The sequence below is a fragment of the Camelus dromedarius genome, chromosome 7 (genome assembly GCF_036321535.1).
Source record: "Camelus dromedarius isolate mCamDro1 chromosome 7, mCamDro1.pat, whole genome shotgun sequence".
Classification (NCBI taxonomy): domain Eukaryota; kingdom Metazoa; phylum Chordata; class Mammalia; order Artiodactyla; family Camelidae; genus Camelus; species Camelus dromedarius.
In genome coordinates, this window is record NC_087442.1 from 43888600 (window position 1) to 43912141 (window position 23542).

At 41.0% G+C, this 23542-nt stretch overlaps 1 long non-coding RNA gene across 2 annotated transcripts in view; it reads right to left on the reverse strand.

Moving 5' to 3' along the window:
• LOC135321683 (uncharacterized) overlaps positions 1-19749 on the reverse strand; it is a 126003-nt gene extending 106254 nt beyond the window's left edge. The window contains exons 1-2 of one of the 2 annotated variants that reach the window (XR_010381652.1): positions 19675-19749; positions 19035-19149 (exon numbers count right to left, since the gene is read on the reverse strand). This is a non-coding gene — a long non-coding RNA (uncharacterized LOC135321683). Of the gene's footprint in view, positions 1-19034; positions 19150-19337; positions 19604-19674 lie in introns of those variants that run through there. The other variant, XR_010381653.1, reaches the window with a different exon arrangement.
• Between the last annotated feature and the right edge of the window lie 3793 nt (positions 19750-23542).

Here is a 23542-nt window from a genome sequence, read left to right on the forward strand (position 1 = left end):
TTTCGACCACAAAGACATTACAATCTAACTAGTTACCTGAAATCATTTTTGTTGTTATATTATGTATGCAACTAGAAAAACAAAATCGAAGAATAACCAAAGGTCAAATTCTGGTTGAGACTACATGTGCTGCAGAGCATAGGACAATGGAGAACTGACCTAAAACAGAAGCAGCAGGGAAAGCATCATGCAGTAGGTGGGTTCTGGGTGAGCCCTGAAGGTCAGGCAGGATGCTAATGGAAGGCAGGAAAAGGAGGGCACCCTGGGCACTGACAAGGCAAGGTGATGGTTACGAGCACTACGTGACGTGACTCGATGAGAACAGTGGCCAAATCGAGTGGATAGAAAATGCTGGAAAATCAAAGGAAATGTGGTTGGATCAGATTATGAAAGATGCAGAAGCTTAGCTCCTCTGAACAAATGACTTGATCATTTAAACTTCTTGGGGTCACACGTAACTCGCTAAAATGGGAAGAAGATACATAAGCTACCCTCTCTGCTTCAAGACACCGGTAGTCTGGGACAGAGGACGAAGTCTCCTGACAAATAACTATTTGCATCCACTGATTTGGGGGAGCCAAGAAACCTCCTGGGGAAAACCATACAAACAAGTCAACAGACTTGAAATGTTTTTTATACCTGTTGGTCAGGCAATTTTGTACATGTTTTGAGAGGGGAGGACATCAGAAGCCAAGTTGTGGGGAAAGATGGAGAAACCGCAGGAGAGAACTCATTTATGGGATGGGGTTGGCAGGGCCAGCCAGTCTGTGAAGAAGGACTGAGAGCCAGATATGGCAGTAATCCTGGACAACTGGTGGTACCTGGTACCTGGAGCCACCTGACCCAGCTAACCTGATCATGTCTACATACCTGTGTAGGAACTGAGAGAGGAGCCTCGATACGTTTCTTTAACACCACAGTGCTCAGGCAACAACGCTGTGGGACCCCACTCTTACTGTAACATATTGGAAGGAGGCCACCAAGCAATCATAGCACCCATGAAGACTGATTGTATCAGTGGGGGCAGGTCAGTCTTTCAGTATCTGCATTAAGCAAGGGAAGAGGATACCACAGAGCAGGCCAGAAGTAGCCACATGGTGAAGATAGCAGAGGCTAGAAGGGTTATGAGTGATTGGATATATTACCAAAACACGTACTTTATCCCCCCAACCTCCATGACAACAGCAGACTTCTCCACCCCTTGACTTTGGGCAAAGCCAAGTGAATTGCTTTGGCCAAGAAGATGTTAGATAGGACACAGGCTGAGGCTTACAATGTGCTTGTGTGGTGGGGCTCACTCTTTGTGCTTCTGCCATCATCTTGAGAAAACTAAGTCCCAGTTAGCCCCTTGGCCTAAGACAGAGCGGACCCAAGCCCACAGGATGCAGCAGAGCCGACCCCAGCCAGCCTGCAGATCCAGGAGAATGAGCGACCTAATATAAATCACACAAACTGGAAATCCAAGTCACACAAATTGCAGAATCCAACATTCCGTCACCGAGACTGTCCCTGCCTACGCCGGTGACTACACCTATCAATGACACAATAACCGTACTGTGTCATTCATAATAAGAAACTGTAAATAGGGGCCCCACACACAGAGTGTTGTTTTATTTTTCTTTCCCACTAAAATCAATGGGAAAACAACACTCCAGCTTTGGCTAAAATAAAGCACAACTGTGAACAAAAGTTAAAACCGGCTCAGACAACAAGCTGGGTTCTGCAGTGGAAATTTCTGAAGCTCAAGTATTTTTTTTTCCTTTCAGTGCATCATTCCTTCTTTATATGTAACCTTTTATTTTGGAATAACTTTAGACTTATAGAAAAGTTACAAAAACAGTACAGACAGTTCATGTATTCCCTTCTCCCAGCTTCCCCAAATGCTAACATTTATTTGGACTTCACCAGTTTTCCTCCTAATGTCCTTTTTCTGTTCTAGGACCCAATCCAGAACCCCACAATGTTTTGTCTCCCTTCAAACTCATGACAGTGCCTTAGTCTTCCTCAACATTCATGTCCTTGACACTCTTGAAGATTACTGGTCAGTCACTTTCAGAATAGGTTTGTCCGGTGTTTTTTCATATGGGGAGTGAGGTTTTGCATTTTTAGTAAGAATACCACAAAAATGATGTTGCGTCTTTCTCAGTCATCTTGGGGGTAGGGAGTAGGGGAAACTGTCTTGTTACTAGAGATGTTGCCCTTGATCACTTGGTTAAGGGGGTCTCTGCTGGGTTTCAGCACTGTAAAGTTAATGTTCTCCTTTGTAATTAATAAATATCTTGAGAAAGATCCTTTGTGACTGTACAAACATCCCGTTTTTCCTCAGACCTTCGTCTGCTGACATCAGCACCCATCAGTGGATCTTACCTGCAGCAATCATTGCTGCGGCATTTGCCGAAGGGTAGCTCACACCTGAAACAAGAGGGAAGCAGCTAATGAACCATCCTTTCGCTTCTCAACCTCAACTGAGCCAATAATGAGATCTGAACTAAGTGTGAAAGGGGGTAAAGGAAGGTCCAGTTCCTGAAACTAAGGCATTTCAGCCGCAATGTCTGGGCTGCTTTGCAGAGTCGACTGAACAGGAGTTGACAGATCTTGCTTAGAAGGCAAAGACGACAAGCAGGGAGCACACCCAACTCTCATGCTAATCAAGGTGAATAAAGCCATGACACAGAACAGAAAACCACAGGACTCTGTTTAACACAACCAGGGGCTCAACTTATCCAGCCGACTCCCTTGTTTTCCATTTGTAATTAGAGTCGCAAAGAAATGGCCTCCTCGTGTGCTACCCCAAAGCAAAGCCCCAGACAACATCCTCATTTTCAATAACTCTTCCCCTTTATCTCACTCTGCCTGATGCCTAATAAGCTGATTGCTATTTACTTTGGACCAACAGCTAATCTGTTAATGATTGATTTTAAATTTTTACAGTCATTTGTCTCTGGCAGGACCTGAGGCTGCAAAAGGCAGTCCTTTTCTACCTGATGAATTGGCTTTTTCTTAATAAAAAAAAAAAAAAAAGGAAGAAGAAGAAAAAGAAAAAGAAAGATTTAAGTCAACAGTCTTCACATTGCATTGTGCTGACAAACAATTGACAGTCAATGAGAAATTTCAACGCAAAAAAAAGAAATGGTAACGCTTCCCCTAAAATTCATCTGCTTTTGAAATTGTCAGCAAATAATAAAAAGTGGACATTTTGCTAATGGTGGCATGGGGTAAAGATCCTCTTCCATAAGAAGTAAATTGTAATTGTACTATAAATTTACAGAGCCTAAAATTCTTAATTAACAAAATTGATGCTCATTGCCCAACTGCGATGGGATATCTAAACAAATGTCTTTACTGTCCTTTAAAACGATCTAAATTGCACACCATATGATATATTTTTGTCAGATATATGCAGAAAAGTAAATTTTGCTTTCCATTAAAAAAAAGTCTGTTGAATAGACAGTGGTTAGTTTAATTGATATCACACAGCAGAATTCTGCAATTTAATCGGCGCTTCTAAAAAATGGAGCTGTGGATAACTACTGTGTTCTGAAAAGTAAAGGGGACAGCAGGCAGGAGAGCGCTGCGTACATTTATAAACATCGCCTCTTCCACAAAGCTAAGCTGGCCTCAGAGATGCCATCTCTAATTTTGTAAATGAGAATGACCCCCAAGGCTAGCATCCCATCAAATATTTATTAAAACGCACCCCAAGACCTCTCATCTCAAAATGGAATTAAACTCATCCAAGTGTCTCTGAAAGATTTGAGTGATTTAAAATATGAACCAGCACTTCCACAAAGTGAAAAGGAAAGACACTGGTACAAAATGGGGTTTGGGTACCTGTAAGTGGTGGCAGGTCTTCCTGGAGAGCCAGTGTTATAAATTAGAAGATTAGACATTTTGCAGAGCCTTCAAACGGAAAGGCTCAACTGTTTGAAGGATAAAAGCCCTAATCTTATTAATATTTTAGATCCTGCAAGACAGTGAGGCTCCATCCGCTGTCAGCACTACCTGAGAAAGAATCAAGGCAGCTGGGGGACAGAAACCGCGGACTCACAAATGGTCTACTGACCTTCCTGAGAGGCAGATATCATGTGACAGCGATTGCCTATCTCAGCAGACACGCTGGAAACAGGAGAAAGTGTTAAATATAACCAGGTAGACAGTGATGAATTGACACACTGAAAAATCGAACGCTTCAGTAATCAGCCTAAGGATCTGATATCAACAACATTTTTCAGTTTTGTCCAAATTCATTGAAAGGTGTACTTTAGCAAGTTCACTTCTCATTGGTAAGACCTTTCATCTTTATGCTGCTTTTCTGATTGGATTCTGTGTCGTGATGGGTTCGGGTGGCTCTGTGCACAGGAAGCAGACAGACGGCTCACTTGTGAGAGGAGGAGGACTGGGATAAGCACAGATATAAATGGGCTTTACTCCAACATTAATTAAAAAACTATTAAATATCTATCAAGATGGTTATTTAGAAAGAATTATTAAAGCCATGGTATGTGAAAATGCATCAGGTACTGTGTTCTAACAGCACAGTAAACCTGAAATATTAACATATTGCCCTCTATTTTGCAGAAGGAAGCCTCTATAATTCTAATTATAGAACTCTAATTAATGTCTACATGGCTTCACATAACTTCATTAAATCTTTGGAATATTTATATTATCCAAAGACAATCTCTATCCATTAGAATAAAGAAATCCTTTAAAATAATTTTTAAAAATGCTATTGATATGCTTTTCTTTTTATGAGACACATAAGTCATACAATTTACTTTAAGGTTTTATTCATCTCTGTAGCAGTATTCCAAAAATTCTTTAACTCTAAAACACTGTTTTGTCCCTGGTACAGATAGATGTAACAAGGCTGTCAGATAAGGTCACTCCTTCCTTTGAGATTTAAATAAAAACCAGCTCACGTCTCCAACCATTATCCTGTGGGAGGTCCAATATTCTCTCCTAGATTTCTGAGAATTCCTGAGAGTTTATAGTCTCACAGTCACTTCTCTCTCCAGTGACTTCCTTGGGATAAATTCTTGATCTCACTGTTTCTCATCTTTCATGGCTGCCCCATGACAGCCTAGATTTTGAAGGTGACCCCTTTTACTTGATTTCTGCCAAACACCACTCCAATAAACTATTTGTGTGGAGCAGACTATCTATTTCCTCAAAAGTCTCTCATTGGGTCCCATCATTTGCCGCCATCTTGTTTTCTCCCTTACTTCATTCCTCTCCTCTCTTCTTTCTTCTCTGCTCCTCCCCGTTCCCAAATTCCTGTAAACTTCTTCCACAAAGCAATTTGCTATCTCTTAGCCTAGCTCCAGACTGCCCAGACTATCTCCTGGGGGCCTTATCTTCATAACCAAATGCTTCCACTAAGGTGGTAGACAGTCTCCTCCCTGAAAGGAATTCCTGGCTAGCTCTTAAAATAACAGCATTTTCCTCCAAGCTGCTCATATGTTACAAGAGATATCTGACTCATTCCTACAAATGTTCAGGAAAAGAAACACAAAGGACAACTAATTTTGTGAAAAGCACCTTAGGAAAGCATGGAAGGTCTACAACAGATAGGAAGATAAGATCAGAATACGGGGGCACTAGACCTGGGAGGCAGGACTTCGAGGGTACCCTGCTTTTAAATTCACCCTGGCAAGGGTCAATGAAAGGATTGATTCATAGATAGTCAGAGAGCCATGCTGAGCTGGAAATGAGCCTCCATCCCAATGTCTTCTTAAGACTCTGAGCTCCTGGCTTTCCCCAGAAAGTTCAGTGTAGAAGCACCATAAATGGTGTTGTGTGTGACTGATTTCCAATTGCAGACTAAGCCAGAACCTAAGATGAGAAAACTCCCTGCTGCATGGAAGGGTAGAAAGAATTCCAGGAACTGAACAGAAGTCAAATTCTTTTCCTTGACTCCCAGCTTGAATATAGGAGATAGAGCATCTCTCCACTACCTATAAGCTTCAAGCCACTCAGAACTATATGGAGAATAACTCAAGTGTGACTCATATACCAGCATAAGATCAACAGCCTTAGCAAAGCGTTAGAGTCCCAGATCCAAGAACACAAATAGAGGATGACTCAATTCATCAGCAAATTCAGACACATCCTAATCTCTGAGATAATTCAAGCAGAAGAATTTTACTTTAAAATGTCTAAATAGGTTTCTATTCAATGGTTTTTTTTTTTGGCTCTCATAGCAAAGAAACAATGATTTCTAAACAGATAACAAAAGTAAGTCAACCAGGTTCAAGCCTAAACAAGAATTTTCATCTTAGTTCAATGCTGGAAGTGTATATTCAATGTTGACTATATTTAACTCAGTGGGAGGCAAAACTGAGAACGCCCATCAGTATACACTGGAATAAAACCCTGCAAACTGCTTGAGAGGAAACTGAGTAATTTTACTAAAATTTGTTGCAACTCCTAGAAATATTTACCCAGCTATAATATGGCTGGTCTATCAGAGACATGTTAGACACAATTTGCCCCTGCACTGAGGAAACTGTTGCATCTCAGGGGACCTGGGAAGAAAGTGACTTGTACTTGGTCAAACACTGCCCTTTACAACATAATACATATGATTCAGTCTGTTCTTACTGAATTCATATATTCTGTATATGATGATAAATGGCAAACATTTTCATATTTACTGTAAGCCTGGTACTGTTATAAGAACTTTTATATATACTAACTCATATCTTCATCTCAACAATACTATAGGTAGGTACCGCTATCATTCCCAATTTACAGATGGGGAAACCGAGACATGGCGAGTACAACTCACCTAAAGTCCCACAGATAGCAAAGATCCTAGCCAGACTAGGATTTGAACACAAGCAGTCTGCTGCCCAGGCTTTTACACTTGGCTTCTATGCCCTCTATGGCTTCCACTCAATGTGGGCCCACAGCTGACCTTCACAGTAGCTAGCTTCCTGTGCTCTGATTAGCAATAAGTACTTGAGGTTCGAGGATACAAGAAAACCCCACAAATCCAACCTAACTTCAGGGAGGGCAATGGTTGAATTAAGAGAATTTGCATTACAAAGTAGTTTAGAATGTACTGGTTTGGTTAATTCCAAATGCATATAGTGCCTTTCACCACAACATATTAAGTGTGTCAAGTCTAGGTTCCAAGGACCTCCTTAAATAAACAAATAAATATTATTTGCATATGAGGTTTTACATGCCAGGATATTAAAAACAATTTGTTAACACCTTTCCTATACTCCTACTTGCACTATTCATTTTCTTCACAAACCATTTCTCCCTTGAAAATACCAGAGTAAATACTAGCCTGGTCAAGTGAGCTAGTGCACGATTTGAATAAACGGAGGATGCACTAGTGAAATCATACTGCCACAATAAGGCGGGTCTGCATCTCTAACTTAATCCGTGAGACACCGGAACACTGTGAAATGTATCTTGTTCCACTTCATCTTGCATTTAAGCGCCCCCTTTGTCATAGCCACTTGGCAACCCTAAACGTACTTGTGCTTGAATCAGGCAGCCGGGCAGGCTACATTCCTCCAACCCTCAACATGCAATTCTCTCTTCACTTATTAGCCCCAGTTCTTAATTTGCATATGATATAAACACTTACTTGCTCATGCACTTGTTCAATTAATTTTTGCCTAATCACTTTTTTTTCTGAGGCTCCAGAGATTAGGTATATCCGACACAGCTGGCTGCCCTCTGCTCTTCCTTTTTGGCAGAGGCCAGAACCTGTTCAGATACCTACCCCTCCCACGCACAACTCAGGATTAGTCCTAACTGATCCCCAGTGCTTGGCTGTGGCGTGAGCAAGTGAGCAAGTGTCAGCTTAAGGGTTTCCGGCAAAAGTCAGCTGGAAGGTTTCCGGGTCTCTGTATGAAAAGTTATACAAGGATGAGAGAGGCTCTCCCCATTTCTGTTGGATGTTACTACGTCTACATGTGGTGTCTGGAGCTGCAGCGGCCATTTATGACTATGAGATCAACTAGGTTGAAAACAACAGAGCAGAGAGATGAGAAGGACCTGGGCCAGGCACGATGTTAGTGAGCCATCAAATTAACCATCCACAGAATCTCTCTACTTCTAAACTTGTAGTTATAGGAAATAACAGATGTCCTCACTGGTTTAGCAAGTTGAATCAGGGTTTTCTGTTACTCAGAGCTGAAAGTATCCTAAAAGAGACAGCAGGGAATGTGACTGTATAATTCACTTTAATTAATTTGTTCAACAAGTCTTAAGTGAGCAACCACTGTCTCCAGGCATTGTTCTATAACTTGGGCACAGAGCAATTAAAAAAAAAAAAAACAGACAAGTATCTGCCTTTATGACCATGTGTTCCAGTGAGGGATTCACTTTGTGCGATGCCTTATACATTCAGCACAGCCCAAAGTGGGAAGAGAAAAGGAATCCAATGCTGGGATGATGGGAGGTAAGCTGTATTTATTATGTGCATCAGAACACATTTTAAAAGCTATCTCATTCAGTCACCACAGCTGCATGGTGAGCTTGGTATTATGGCCCCACTTTACAGATGAGGATGCTGGGGCTCCAAGATCATAAGTGGCAGAGGCAGGATAAGAGTCCACATCGCCAACACCAACCCTGACCCTCTTTCAGCTCTCTTGCTGCATCAAGCCTGCAGGGTGTACGGTGGGTCAACAGGAGCAGCAGAACTAGAGACCCATCAGATCCTGGTGTCCCTGCAGATGGACACGTCATGGATACATTTCTCGACCTGGTACTACCACAGGGCTATTGTGTGCCCAATGAGGACTGTAAACAGGACAAGGCAGTAAAACTCAGAACAATCACGAACAGATGGACATCTGGCAAAGGTAAGATAAACACTCAGAGCTTTTGATAAGCTGGTGACAGTGCAGGAAGGAACGGAGATGAGCTCGGAAGGGTCTGTGATTTCCTGGCCTGTCAGCTCTGATCCAGGCTGCCCTGCAAGAGATGTGGCCCCACCCTCTGTAGAAAATAAACACAAACAGCTCTGGGATCACAGACAGGCTGACAAAAAGGAGAGGAGTGGGAGGAGGGGTGCTGCTTCATTTGAGAGCCGTGTGTTTGCTACAACAATGCATAAAGAGATCAATCCTTCCAGAAATTTCTGCTTTGAGTGCTAGTTAGTGACATAATGATGGACGCTTTCATTTATTGAGCACATGGTATGATACATGCCAGGCAATGTGCTAAGTTACGAAGTTATTATGAAGTTAATTCTATTGTTACTCTTGTTTTTACAGATAAGGAAACCAAGGCACAAAGTGTTTGTCATTTGTCGAAAGTCTCAGAACAAATAAGGGGCAGAACTGGGATCTGAACCAAGTCTGTCTTTTACCTACTGGGCTGTACTCCCCTCTATGAGAGTTTATGGAACTCCAAGGCCCTGTGTGCTCGCATTCTTCACTCTGACTCACGACAGTGCTTCTCAGCCTATCCAAAGTGAAGGGCTGGTTCGTTTGCTTGTTTTGTTTGTTTTATCCAAACTGCATGGAATGATAAAGAGTTCTAATGTGCTGACAGAATTCCACCACACGACTCGAAACCCAGCCTGCTCTATATAAGCCTCTAAGACCATCCTCTGACTACTTCTTGGATGATGTAGCAATGTCAAATCACTAGGAAGGTTTTCATTCTAAATTTCCTCTCGGTTTCCATATTGTCTCATTGTGGACCAGCAGCAAACAGTTCAAGACAGGCACTGGTCCACAGATCACACTTTACACAGCACTCATCCAGGACACTTAACCTGCAGCCCTCAGCCCAGAAAGGCAAGAGGGCCACTTAGCAATGATGAGTGTTTGTACATACAAGGACATCTCAGAGAAGGAAAGCCCAACATTTAAAGATCCAGATGGAAAAAGGGAAAAAAGGAAGCAAAGACATTTATAAAAAGGTAGTTCATGAGGGGCAGGTATAGCTCAGTGGTAGAGTGCATGCTTAATTTTTTTTCACAAGCATGAGATCCTGGGTTCAATCCTCAGTACTTCCATTAAAAAAAAAAAAAAGTAGTTCACAGGCCTAAAAGCATCTTTCAATAAACTATAAGATATACTTGTCTAACAGTAGAACAGAAAAATAATTCTGGTGAAGCCATTCATTGGAGCAGTATACAGCCATTTGAGGGGTAGATATAACGTTAAACAGAAAACAAGATTAACATATAAAAGTATATACCTAACATGAGCCCATCTCCAACACATCAAAATCTGCTATCAAGAAAGGATTTTACAAAATATCTTGTCCTTAACTGTAATTGGTAGATTATTTTAGCTACTGACTAATGTCACTCTTTTCCTTAGCATATGTATTCATATCTTCTTAACTTATTTTTAAGAAATCTGTTACAAATTCACATTTGCTAAGGTGTAGATGACTGATAACTCCTAGTATTTCCGAGAGAGCATTTCCTTTTAATGAGAGATACAGCTGAAAGGAATTAATTGTCAGATTTCAATCAGCTATGCAATAGGTGCGTTGAAATCAGACAACAGATGAGGTTGGCTGGAATCCCTGACAGCACACAGCATGAGCCTCACAAGCTTGGTCCCAGCATTTCTTCCAAATGAAACAAAACAAGAGTCCTGGCCGACACCAACAAACCATGAGATCAAAAATGCAGGTGGCTGCCTTGGTCACCCACTTAGGAAGTACATATGTGGAGGCTTTTTAATTATTTGGGATTTAAAACTCACCTACTTCCCAAAAGAATTTGAAAACACTGATGAAATTTTAAATAATTCAATTTAAAAAAAAAAACAGAATATAGTTTACAACATCCAGAAGATAGATGTAAAGATATTACTACGATGGAGCAATGAATTAGTTTTCATTTTCCTCCCAGGACACAGCAATACTTTTTACTCAGCAAAAAATTGCTGATTGCATCTGCCACAGCACTTCCTCCAGTAGGTGATCAAATGAACAAATTTAATCAAAGTGAATCAACTTCAAGGTTTAACTATTTCTTCCAAAGGAAATTTGTGGAAATCAATACATAAATTATGAAGTATCTGTTAAATTCCAAAGCAACAGCACGCTCTGATCACTGTTTTACTTTCCCACTAAGCCATCTAAGCATCTCAGGCCTGCAGTACATTGTGCACATTATGTGTTACCGCTTTTTTTTTTATGTTTCAAGTGTTATCGTTTTATAATGTATTTAGAACTCAACAGACTCTCCTTCCCCTCACCTCACCATCAGATGATCCACATAGGTCGAATTTGGTGTCAAGCAAATTAAAAGTGTTATTTTATTATCCAAAGTAATTGTTTCAGTATTAAAAGGCCATTATGCTGAATCAGTTATGTTGGTGATTATGCCATTAAGAATGTGGGGCTAACTACTGGGTTAGCTGAATGCCCATGTTTGCGAAAGCCTTCTTTAGGCTCTCCTAGATGTGGCAAATCATTCCTAACTGGGTACTCCAAATGGTCTGTGCACTTCAGATTTATTTTTCTAAGCTATTAACACATGGAAGCCCCTCCCCAAATTCCCTCAGCAACCATTAATTAACAATGTAAGAAGAAATAACCAGGCCTCCCATTGTGATGTGGCTGAGACTAAACCTTTCAGCAGTGATGATGCTCAGAACTAGACCGCCATGGGATGAGATCTCTTATTCACATCAACTATTTCTATCATGGGAAGAGCAGGGCGGGGAGAGAAGGCTATTAGAACAGTGCTTTTATTCAGAGCATTATTTAAAAATCTGCTGGATACAAATACATTTTTGAAAGCCTCAAGGAATCTCAGCCTTGTAAGGAATTTTGCGATAAACCTGGCCCTCAAACAGCTTCGACAGCTGAGGACTCAGCAAGTGCCAAGCCCTACATTAGGTGATTCGCGTATCATCACTGATGCTTACAAATCCCTGCAAGGTTTCTCTTTTACAGATGAGGAAAAGAAGCTTAGAGAGGAGACTCTACCCAAAACGTCATGGCAATCTGGAAGTTATAACAAAGATCCACTTGGGTCTGTCTCCAAAACACAGGCTTCTACTGCATACCGACTCCCTAAAACAGCAATCCAGCTCCAAGCTTACATTCTATGCCAGAGGGTAGCTTGTTCAAGCACATACCTAAGAATCATATGGTTAATCATAAAACCAACAAAACCCTGTAAAATACCCAGAAACAAACTTTACAGGAAACAAGCAAAATCTGTTTGTCACACACACACACACACACACACAAAGGGACATTCAAACAAAGGCTTGAGCAATTCGGAAATCATGTCTCATTCTCACATAAGACTCAGAATTGTGAAGAAGCCAATTCTCTCACCCAAATTAATCTATAAGTGCAATTCTAACAAAAATTCCAACAGGATTTTTTATGAATCTTTGAAAAATGATTCTAAAGTTCATCTGGAAGAATAAAGAAAGCCAGGGAAATTCTAAAAACAAATAGTAATGAGATATTAAAATATGTGGTCCTGGCACAAAAATGCAGACTGATCAAATGACCATGGTAGAGCCCAGACAGTGTATATGGACATTTAGTACATAATAAAAGTGGCATTTTATATCAGTGGGAATAAGATAAATTATTCAAGAAATGATCTCAAAAAAAGTAGTTAGCCATTTGGAAAAAACACACAGAGCTGGATCCCTGCCTCATTCTTTATACTAAGTTAAATTCCAGAGGGATCAACAATTTAAATATAAAAATTAGAACCATAAAGTAAAGGGGGAAAAAAGATGAAGATTTTTATTATCCAGGGAAAATGACAGTCTTTCTTATCATGAGTCAAAGGCCAGAAATTAAAAGGGGGAAACCTGATAAATTTTATTTCATTTAAAAAAAAAGAGAAAACCTCTGTAATTAAAAAAAAAGGACAAATGACAAATAAAAAATATTTGTAACAAATGTAACTTTTAAAGTTAAAACCACTAATCTAAAAAGAGTATATGAAATACTTTTTCTTTATATTTCCCAACATTACTTGATTTTTTTATAATGAGCATACACCATTTTTCTACTAAGAAAAATAATAAAGCTGTTTTTATTTTTAAAAGAAATATTTTTTAACCATGCCTATTTCATCTAATGTATAACTTCCAATACTTAAAGGAATCAACCAATAACTTTAGATCACACCATTCACTGTAACCCTAACGACAGTGAGGGGTCTCAAAGCTGGATGCAGTTCAGAATCACCCTGGAAGGTTTTATTGCTGATTCAGGGGTAGAGGAATTTGCCTTTAAAATTTAACAAGCATCTTGTTATGTCTCGCCTGCTAACTTCACTTTGAAAACTATTATGGTAGCATATTCAATCACAGAACATTTCAACCTGCAAAAAAGTACACTGAGACACTATCTCTGAATTAACCAGGTGATGTAGAAATATCTAGTGCTTCTTAAAGCAGGTACATTGGCCATTAAGAATTGCTTTCTCTATCTTGTAGCTTTGGTGGCCCCTTAAGATCTGATGTTAAAATGTTGGTGCCAAATGAAACTTATTGTCTAGGTTTTATCCTCAAGATGGCTTACATTTTATGACAGGAAAACAATTCTGGGGTATGACACTAAATTCTCTGCAGCTGCATGGTGTGAAGTATGGGAGATCTGTCTTCCACAGTCAGATGACTCTTAGAGGAATTCAATCTTCCGTGTGCAGTCCAAATTTCATTTACTGAAGATGCCACATACGCTTTCTAAGGTGAAAAAAATCCTGATTCTTTTTGGAACTTCTCTGTTTCATCCTGACAATCTGATTTTTTCATAAATTTGGAATGACTTTTTCAAGTTTCTACTGGCTTTTCTTTCCCTCCTCAGTTTTCACTTCACTATTAGGAGCTTCACGGGCTTGAAGTATTGAGACACCAGTACAGGTCACTAGGTATGAGTGACTTACTAAGAAATTCAAGATTTCAAGTCAATTGATGGCATGTCTAGACTTAAATGCTGTCCACTTTGAGATATCTTCCTATAATTGGAGTTTTCAAAGGATGTGAATGCCTAGAAATTGATCTCTTTTTCTAATTGTTTTTCCTCTTCTTTCAACTTTTAGTGACAAGTAGTTAGGTCCTATCACCCACACGTTTAAAAATTGCAAACTGCTCATGGGATCAAACACATGCCACAACAACTCTTGTGACCAATGACTAGTCTAAGATAAATTTCTCTCTTATATACTCAACGCACTATAATACATATGTATTATTCTACTAGATAAAAACAATTGTTACCTTTTTATTGTTTATCTAGCATTGGCTCATCCCTTCCTTCTTCAATCATTATTTGATCAGTTCTTGCTGCACACCTAGATACAGTCTAGTTACTCTGCTACATCATAAGCACGTAAGAATTTCTGGAAACTAATTTTGAATGATGTAATTTTGTGCTTCCCCCAAAAGGAGCCAAACTCCACAATCACAATATAGCTCCAGAAATATCAACTATACAACTACCGTGAAGTGAGTCTCAATAATCTCGGTAAATGGCCATGAAAAAATTTTAGAGTGATGCCATACCAGTAAGGGATGAACAACCAACATTGCTTTCACCTGGTGCCCATGGCCCCCAGATGGGTACTTTTGGATCGCCTGGTCTTCACTGGTGTAGAAGTACTTCATTCAGCTTCCTGCCACCCGACATGACATGTTCTGCCAGTTGCTCTACTTCATACTGGTTGAGGGACGTACTTTCTCACAATGACTACTCTTCTAAAACAATCTTTATGCTTCTCCATGAATCTGGGAGTGGATCACGGATGAAAGACTCTGCTATATGAACAAGGATTCCATGTCTCTGAAGTCCTGATAATGATTTGGGATTGGCACCTGCTCACCCAGGCAATAAAAATCTTTCTCTTCATCTCTCAACAACCTTGTGCTGCTCTTTGATTTCTGAGAAGATTAAAAATTTATTCTCAGTGTCCAGGCCTTGCCCCATGCCAATGAAAATATCAAACTGGCATCAGTCAGGAGTGCCCCTTGGAAGTCACTGACATGGATTCCACATGTGAGATGATCTCCTAGGAAGCTATTTTGGAAATCTCTAATATCAACATGTGTGGCAGACGGCTTGACTCTGTGAGGTCTCCACAGAGCCTCCCAGATCTCTTGTTTGCATTTGCAGAAGTCAAGGCTCTGAACAGTGACTAACAGGGCTGGCAAAACATCCTTCTTCAATAATTCGTAACTTCACCAAAATCCCTCATCTTAGATGAGTCAGTGGTCACAAGAGTTGTTATCATGGCATATGTTTGATCCCATGAGAAGTCTGCTTGTGTTTATTTTAATTTGCTTCTAGATAGCCTCCAATAAAACTTAGAATACCCTGAGCCTAAGAACTGGAGGAATTACATAAAGGTCATCTGGAAGTCAGCACAGACCTAAACCAACTCCCTCATTCTTTGGGCCAAGATGGGCTGGGTAATCCTCAAAGAGTACTGGTGGCAGCTTGGAGGAAGGTCTCTAATCAATAGGCCAAAGGGTTCTCTCTCTCTTCAGACATTGCCTCAGTCAAAATGTTTCCCTCTGCCACAGACAAGGACATGGATGGCATGCTTATCAAATCTGATGAAATTCATTCAGCATATGAATCCCAAGAAACAGGACACTTGACATCCAACTCTGCAATATACTTTAGAGAAACCATTTAAGCAATGTCTGTGCAACTTTCAGTGAAGATAGGATTTAGTTTCATATGAAGAGTAATTATCAAAAGATTTATACTGCCTGCTACTGTTTTGTTTTCTTCTTCATTCTCATTAGTATCTTTTTTTTTTCTTTGAGGGAGGGGAGAAGTGCTTGCAGAGTTTGAGATCACAGTGGGTGTCCATGGCAGTTAGTTCCAGAAAATTATAACCAGTCATTAACTACCATCTTAAATGAGCACTCCAAGATATCACACACTGCTTCTTGGCACACAGAACAGAAGATAAAGTCCCTACAGGCAAGCACAAGGCCTATAGTTCAAAGGCCATAGAATTTTAGAACTAATAAAAATATTAGAAATTATCTAGCCTATACATCCCATTTTACAAATAAGGCACTTTAAAGCTACAGGATCCCCATGACTTCAGAATGCCCCACTATAATTCAGATACAGAGCCTGCATGAGAACCTCATTCCTTCCCTATGTGTCTCTCCCTTGATGCTCCAGGATGCCTGACTGGACGCCTGACTCAATGCCTCCTTGTAAGTAGGTGGTGCCTCTCCTTCTGGTCTCTTTTCTCCCAACACACTCCCTGTGAGCCATTCTCACCAGCACTTCCACGAAGCTCCACCCCATTATTGTGACTTCGTCTGTCTAGAAGTCCCTCCCAGTTGGTCTGGTAACCGTTCTCTAAACATCTTCCAGCACCCAGCTCAAATATCAGACTTTGCAGAAACAGTTTACTCCATCACAGTTAGTCGCTCATGTTCACTCTGCCCATACTATGTGAATTTTCAGACTGCTTTACATCCACTGTCTCTCCCACTGTGAGCTGATGGGAACAAGAATTAAATGTTAGTCATCTTCTGGGACACTATGCTGTACACCAGAAACTGACACAGTGTAACTGACTGTCCTCCAATTAAAAATAAAAAGTCATCTTGAAAATCAAGCCTCAGGTAGACCCAGGTATATGGTAGACAATAAATGGGAAAATTAAAACAAACAAACCAACAACAATTAAAAAAAAAAAACTTTAGGCCAGGCCCCATTCCATGATTCTGTGGAAGCCATAGATATTAAAAAGACAACGGTTTAGCTCTCACGGGGCTACAGTCCAGTGGAGAAGTCACTTATAACTTCTCAACAAATATTGGTTGAATGATGAATTAATGTGATCTAATTTCATTTCTCCCACATTGATAAGCCATTACCAAAACTCAACTGATCTCAGTGTGTTTTGTGGAGCAATCTTTTTTTATCTTGATTAACAAGACTTCCTACTTTGTAGTCTGACTTCCTCACTTCACTGCATTTATCACAGGGAACACAGGGGGAAAATCCACTCACACATATTCAAATGATCCCAATAAAACACTGAGTTGGCCTGGAGTGGGGAAATAGGCACACATACTGTTAGCTGGAGTATAAGGCAGTACAGTCTTTCTGGTTATCAACTTGGCAATATATATCAGCATTTTAAATGTATCTCTCTTAGTCTCAGCATTTTCACTACTAAGAATTTATCCTGTGAACATATTTGCACAAATCTGCAAATTTATACAGATACTCATTGCAGTGATGGTTGAAGTAACATAAATTTTTAAACTGTTACATCCAGATCCTGGAATTCTATGCAATCATTACAAAGGGTACAACAAATTTAAATGTACTAAGAAGGAGAGATATTCGATATATTATTATTAGTTCAAAATACAAGGCACTGGAGAGTAATATTTGGTATTATCCCATTTGTGTAAACAAAGAATAGATACATGTCTTTGCATATGTATAAAAATTACTAAAAGAATATACAAAAAATATTAACAGAGATTGCAACAGTGGATGGTATAGTAGAGAAGAGATAGGAGAATTATTTTTCATACATTTTTTCTGTAGTGTTTGAATCATTTTACTGAATGTTACTTTTATGAATTATAAAAGTGCCTTCCATCTTCTTACCACCTTCTTGTTTTATTTCAGTTTAGCCAACTCTGTTTTCTGTTTTCAGGACTGAGGTTATATATTCCATATTAAGTCTCTCAAACTCATATATATCTCCCAATCTTATTCTCTCTAAACCACTTTTTCCACCTTAAATATGACCTTCCCAAGGTCTTTAGCTTATTATTAACCAGATGAAACCATCAGCACTTGGATCCTCAATCCAGGTATTGAATTACAAAAAGTATTTTTGAAGAAAAAAAAAACTGCTAACTCATTTGCCTCAGTTAAAACATCCGCAAAGATTAGCAACGTGGCAGTGTCAAGACACAAGAGGTCAAAGATTCACACACTCCACACAGGACGTCACAGTGGGGCTTAACTGGGGCAGTTCTGGTTCTGCCTTTAGGACCGGGAGCACTTTGATCTCAATGAAAGCGCTTAAGACACCGCAATTATCCCCGGATCATCGGCACGGTAGACCCAAACAACTCCAGTCTATCGTGTCAATGAGTACTCCGGGAGTCTTTAATGCACGGATCATTGGCAAGCTGTGCCATAAAAGCCCTGTAGGAGCCGTGGCCGTGTGTGGAGCCGATGCACCCTCGGGGACTCCCCCAGGCCCGGATCATTGGCAGCGTATGGTGTCAATGCATACTTCGGGAGCCCTGTGCACGCTGAGGAACAATGGACACCAAAATACTTATGAAGTAGCTGTTACAGTGCATACGCAGTATTCACTCTTCTAAACGGCATGTCAGCAAGTTGAGTGTGCGACAAATAACTCCTAAAAGGCACAAAACCCTCCTAGAGGCCCAACTTCACACACGGACGGTTAGACCGTGGAACTATGGCACGACTGTGGTAGGAGCGGGAGTCTGTCTTTACAGGGAACAAAGGCAATCTAAGCCACTGCTTCCACTCAGTGTCGTCAAGGTTTTCCCTATAATCCCAATTACTTCCTAATTATCTGCCTGGGCATTTGATGCTTAAGAGCCAAGAATCTTCCTCTCTCCCTACTGGGTTCCAAATCACCTGCAAGACTAAGGTGAAAGGGTTAAGAGGAAAGCTCCCCGGTTTTAAAACCTCTAGACTAGAACTGTCCAACATAAATACTTTGTGAGCCACGGGCATCTTTTTAAATGTTCTTTATAGCCACATTTTTTTAAAAGGTAAAAAGAAATAGACCTAATAGATTTTAATAGTATATTTTATCTCACTATATATATATGTGTGTATATATATAAAATACTATCATTTAAATAGTCCATCAATATTCTTAAATGATCAATAAGGCAGTTTACACTCTTCTTTTCCAGAGTCATCACAATCCAGTCTGTATTTCACACCTATTTGGACCAGCCAAATTTCAAGCGCTCAATAGCCACACGCATCCAGTGGCTGCCCTGGTGGACCGCCCAGCTACAGAGGAAATGGGATCCCAGCAGTTTAAATATTCACTGTGCCCCGTCAACTACCTGTCTCAAAGTAGGTGTGTGTCTAGCTTGCCACCTCATTTCCTGAGTGCTGCACCCGCCGAACCGCTTTTTCTCCGCCGCCTCAGTGGGTGGATCTGTTTTGGGTTTGACAATCCTAAAAAGGACCACAAATAAGCATTCAGAAAGGGGAAAAGAACGACTTTAGGCCGAAGCGATACTGTCGGTGTCAGGTCCTCTTTCTTGGAGACGGAGGTGAAGAGGAGAACGAGGGGTCAATGGGGGAAGGGAAAGGGAGCAGGGACAGCGCTCAGGGTGAGGGTGGCGGCCTGGGTTGCCACTAACCTCCCCAAATGCGCAGTCAGCGGGGTTTGCCGGGTCCCGGGCAGTCGGCCCGGGTCGGGTGGCTGGTGTCTGAGGCTGAGTCTTCCCAGGGACACGAAGCGGGAGGAGTGCGAGGAGGAGACAGAGACAAAGCCTCGGGGGAAGAAAGAGAGTATCGAGCGGGAGCGGGAACGGGTGCGGGCCGGCCGCAGACAAAGCCGGCGGCTGTCATGGGGAAACGGGGCGCCGCGCTCATCCGGGAACTCGCGGGACGCTGGGGGCGGGGGGCCCGCGCCTGGCGAGCCCATTTGAATATCAGGCTCTGCCACACTCGGGGAGCCGCTGACAACTTCATTACCTCCGCGGATAAAAATGACTGCGGGCAAATGCAAATGGCGCGCGCGTCTCAGCCGCCTGCCTCCGCGCGGCCGCCGGCAGCGGGCGGGGCCCCGCGCAGCACCGCCCCCTCCCCGCGCCCCCCGCGCCCCCCGCGCAGCGCCGCCCCCTCCCCGCGCAGCGCCGCCTGCGCCCCCCGCGCCTCCTGCCGCCGAGCCCTGCTGGGACCGGGTGGGGGCGGGTGGGAACTGCTCATCTTACAATGTTCGCTCGTGGACGTTAAGCAAGTGCCCTGCCTCTAAACTGGCATCGAATTAACGTATGGAAATACCAGAAAAAGAGTATACTCTGCGTAGGATTCCTAACCTTGAACCCTGATGGAAGAAGTTAGAACTCACTGGGCCTGACCGCTACGCCTATAGTGATTAAATCGAATGAGAGCATCCCCAGCGCCCCACTTTCGCCCGCAGAGCAAGGACGGGATGTACTGTGCCCTGTTCCCCAGGCCTTGAGGTCCCGCTGCCACCAGGACGTTATTGGGTCACCGTGCAGAACGCCTTCCTAACCCCTGGCCTAGCTCAGCAGTCTGTATGGGAGTGGGGGCAAGTCCTGTGCACAAGGAAAAGCAGTCCTTAAAGAGCCTCTCTCCTTGCTTTGACTCAAAGAAAGAGAGGAGGACTCACGCCCTGGCAAGAAGTCACCTCTTGCCTTGTGACAGCTGTGGCTATTCCATGTGGACTTCTTGTGAAATTCTGAGGAGTAAGAAGGTCATTTGTATTAATAGTAACAACAGCAGTAACAAAAACAATAATAGTAAACATCTACTGAGGGCTTATTACGCAAAAACGTTATTCCAATTGCTTCACTGAGATTATTGTTTTTGCCACAACAACCCTATTGCTCACCAGGTGGGGGGACAGCTGCTGGGGGTTCTGGGAAATGCTTCCTTGCTGGACGGTATCTTGACTCTGGGTATGTCAGACCGTGTCCACCACCTGGTAACCAGCAGCAAAGCTGCTCTTTTCAGAGACAGATTTGCAAGGTTTAGTACAATTAATGCGAGGGCTGAAGTTGAGGAAAGTCAACTTTTAGTCCTATCTCTACCAGCAGTGAAATCATGCTGCTTCATATTTATTCAGAGTTATATTTAAGGTTCATTCTTTTTTGGAAGAAGAGAAAATATAAAGAAGTTAACAAATGAAAACTCCAGAAATTTGTTCATATCTCTTCCCTGCTATCTCTGCGTTTCTTCATCAATAAAATGGCTGAAGACCTTCTGCTCCTGGGAACTTCAAATGGAACCTCACACTTTTAAATTCTCTTCCTGGACATGCACCTCCAACCTCATTCATTGTCAAGGCTCTAAGCAGCTTTTCCCCAACTCATTTTTCATCAAGACATCTTTTTGCCCACACAGGCAAGGCATCTTTTCTCTCCCAGAGCACCAGACCCTCCATCTAACTGTCTCACACGTGCACATTCGGCTGTCTGAGCCTGACTGCCTTTGAAATGTTGTTTACTGGCCTTCAAGTAGTCTCTGTGGAGAACTTGCATCTGGTTTTGAACATTTTGGAAAACAATGACTACTTAACCAGTCATTTACTTGTTTCCCTTGGCAATTGCTTTAAAACAAAGAATCCAAATTAGAATAGAAAATTGATGTTTATTGTTTCATTAAAGTCATGCATACTTTTCATTAAAATATGCAAAAACTATGTAAAATATATACTATATGCCTTAACAATTCATCCAGAATCAGTGAGTGATGACCAGCCCAAATATCTCCAATGTTTCCCACCACTGAGGAAAGGAAGCCCAAACTCCTTAACAAGACACCCAAGACAATCCACAATCTGTGCCTAAGCAGTTCCAGCCTTACGTGTCTACCATTATATACCCCCAAATCACACTGTTGCATTTCCTCTTTTGTGACACACACTTCAACACACTGGGTGCCCACATTCTCTAGAATGCCCTTGAACCTCATCTCCAACTTTTCAAGGTCCAGATTAAATACCACCTCTTGCAAGAAGCCTTTCCCATTCCTCACATTTAGCAACACAAAGTGTTGAGTTATCAAGTATTTGTTCTCAGTAATATTTAGCATATGCTTTGTATTTAATACCTAGTATTCTAAAAACACTGTACATGTCCAAATAGCAGAGGACTTAAATATTATTATGCAAACAAGTAAAATGGGTTATAAATATTGTCAGCAAAGTGTATAATAAAGCTCACTCCCAGCTTAAGCATGAGCTGTTCTCTTAGAGGCAATAAAATAAAGCTTTTTTCACCTCTTGTTTTTGTCAGGATAACTTTGATGTAAATAATAGCAAACCTGCCTCTACTGGCTTAGACAACAAGGCACATGTTGGATCTCCTGTAGGAAGTCTCAAGGTGGCAGATGCTGGGGTTGATTAATTCATGTTTAATGTTGTCAAGGACTCAGGTTCTTCTCTTCTTTCCACTCCTCCATCCTCAACTTATTGACCTTGGCCTTAGCTAGTTCTCCTCAAGGTCTCAAAATGGCAGCCAGAGTTCCAGGCATCACTTGAAGACATGGTAAAGTCCAGCCAGAAAAGTGGGACTAGTCTTAACTACATTTCTTCTTAAGAGTGGGGAAGTGATACCAGAAGACCCCTCAGAGGATTTTTTCTCATATTTTTTTGGCCAGAACTGGGTCACATGCCTGTTTCTAAACTTTCACTGGCAATGGAGATGAGGTTATCACTACTGCTAATTAATCAGGATTAACCCCTGAGTTATATTGGAGGTATGTGAGGGGGGAGACAGGGAATAAAACAGGCAATATCAAAACAAAAGCTGAATTTTAGTCAATCTCCCAGTCACCTATTCCTGCATACAAACAATCCCAAAGCTTATTGGATTAAAATATATATATATTTTTCTTAAGAATCTGGGGAGAAGGGAGTGATTCCCAAGGAAGAAGGGAAGATTTTGGGGTAGGCAACTGAAAGTGTCTCTCTCCAACTTACAATTTATCATTTGAAAGTCAGAAATAGTCATATTTAGATTATTCTTATATTGGTCTTTTCTATAAAATATGTGTTCCCAAAAAATAGTGTTCATTGATTTAGTCAATAGTAAATTGATTGGCTCAATTCAGTGGGTAATTTTCTTAGAGGGTGGTAAAATCATTTTTACTCTTTCGTATTTTTCCTAAATAATGAGCCATATAATGGACTCCATATAGGAATTTTCCTTTTCAATAATAATGCTTGACTGAATTAAGTCATTTTTGCCCTAAATTCTTTAGTTTGTAGACATCTGAGAATTAAGATCAGGAGGATAGCAAATAATTACTTTGATTTAGTAAATTATTTGATAACTGAATTACTCACCATCAGAATATTACCCTTTTGAAATCAGTAAATCACAGAAGCTTTTGAAGATAAACCTGTTAAATAACCATTCCCCTCTTTTAATCAGGGCAGGTAGGAAAATTGCAACATACATTCTTTGCTTTGTAACGTCACTTCCTTATCCTAAATAGGCCTTCGAGTCCTTTTAATTTTTATATATCCGAGGCAAAAAAAGTTCTTAAGCGGTGGCTATAGTTAGATTCATATCATTTACTAAAATAATACATGGATTTCCTTTTGTGATTGTATCTTCCATCTTCTTATAAATGTATAACTGCCTCTATGACAGTGCCTCTATAAGCCAGTCAGATGATGAATGTTCATATATTAATGCTACCTTTGTCCCCTTTTTTTCCCCCAAGAAGCTCATGGCACTGTTAGCACAGAATCGGATGTATTTCAACATCATCTCTGTAGATCATAATCGTAGACCATTAAAGCCAGAATCACAGCCCTCTAATGTGATAAGTAAAAAAAGAGTTTAAAGAATTTTCTGGAAGTTCCCAA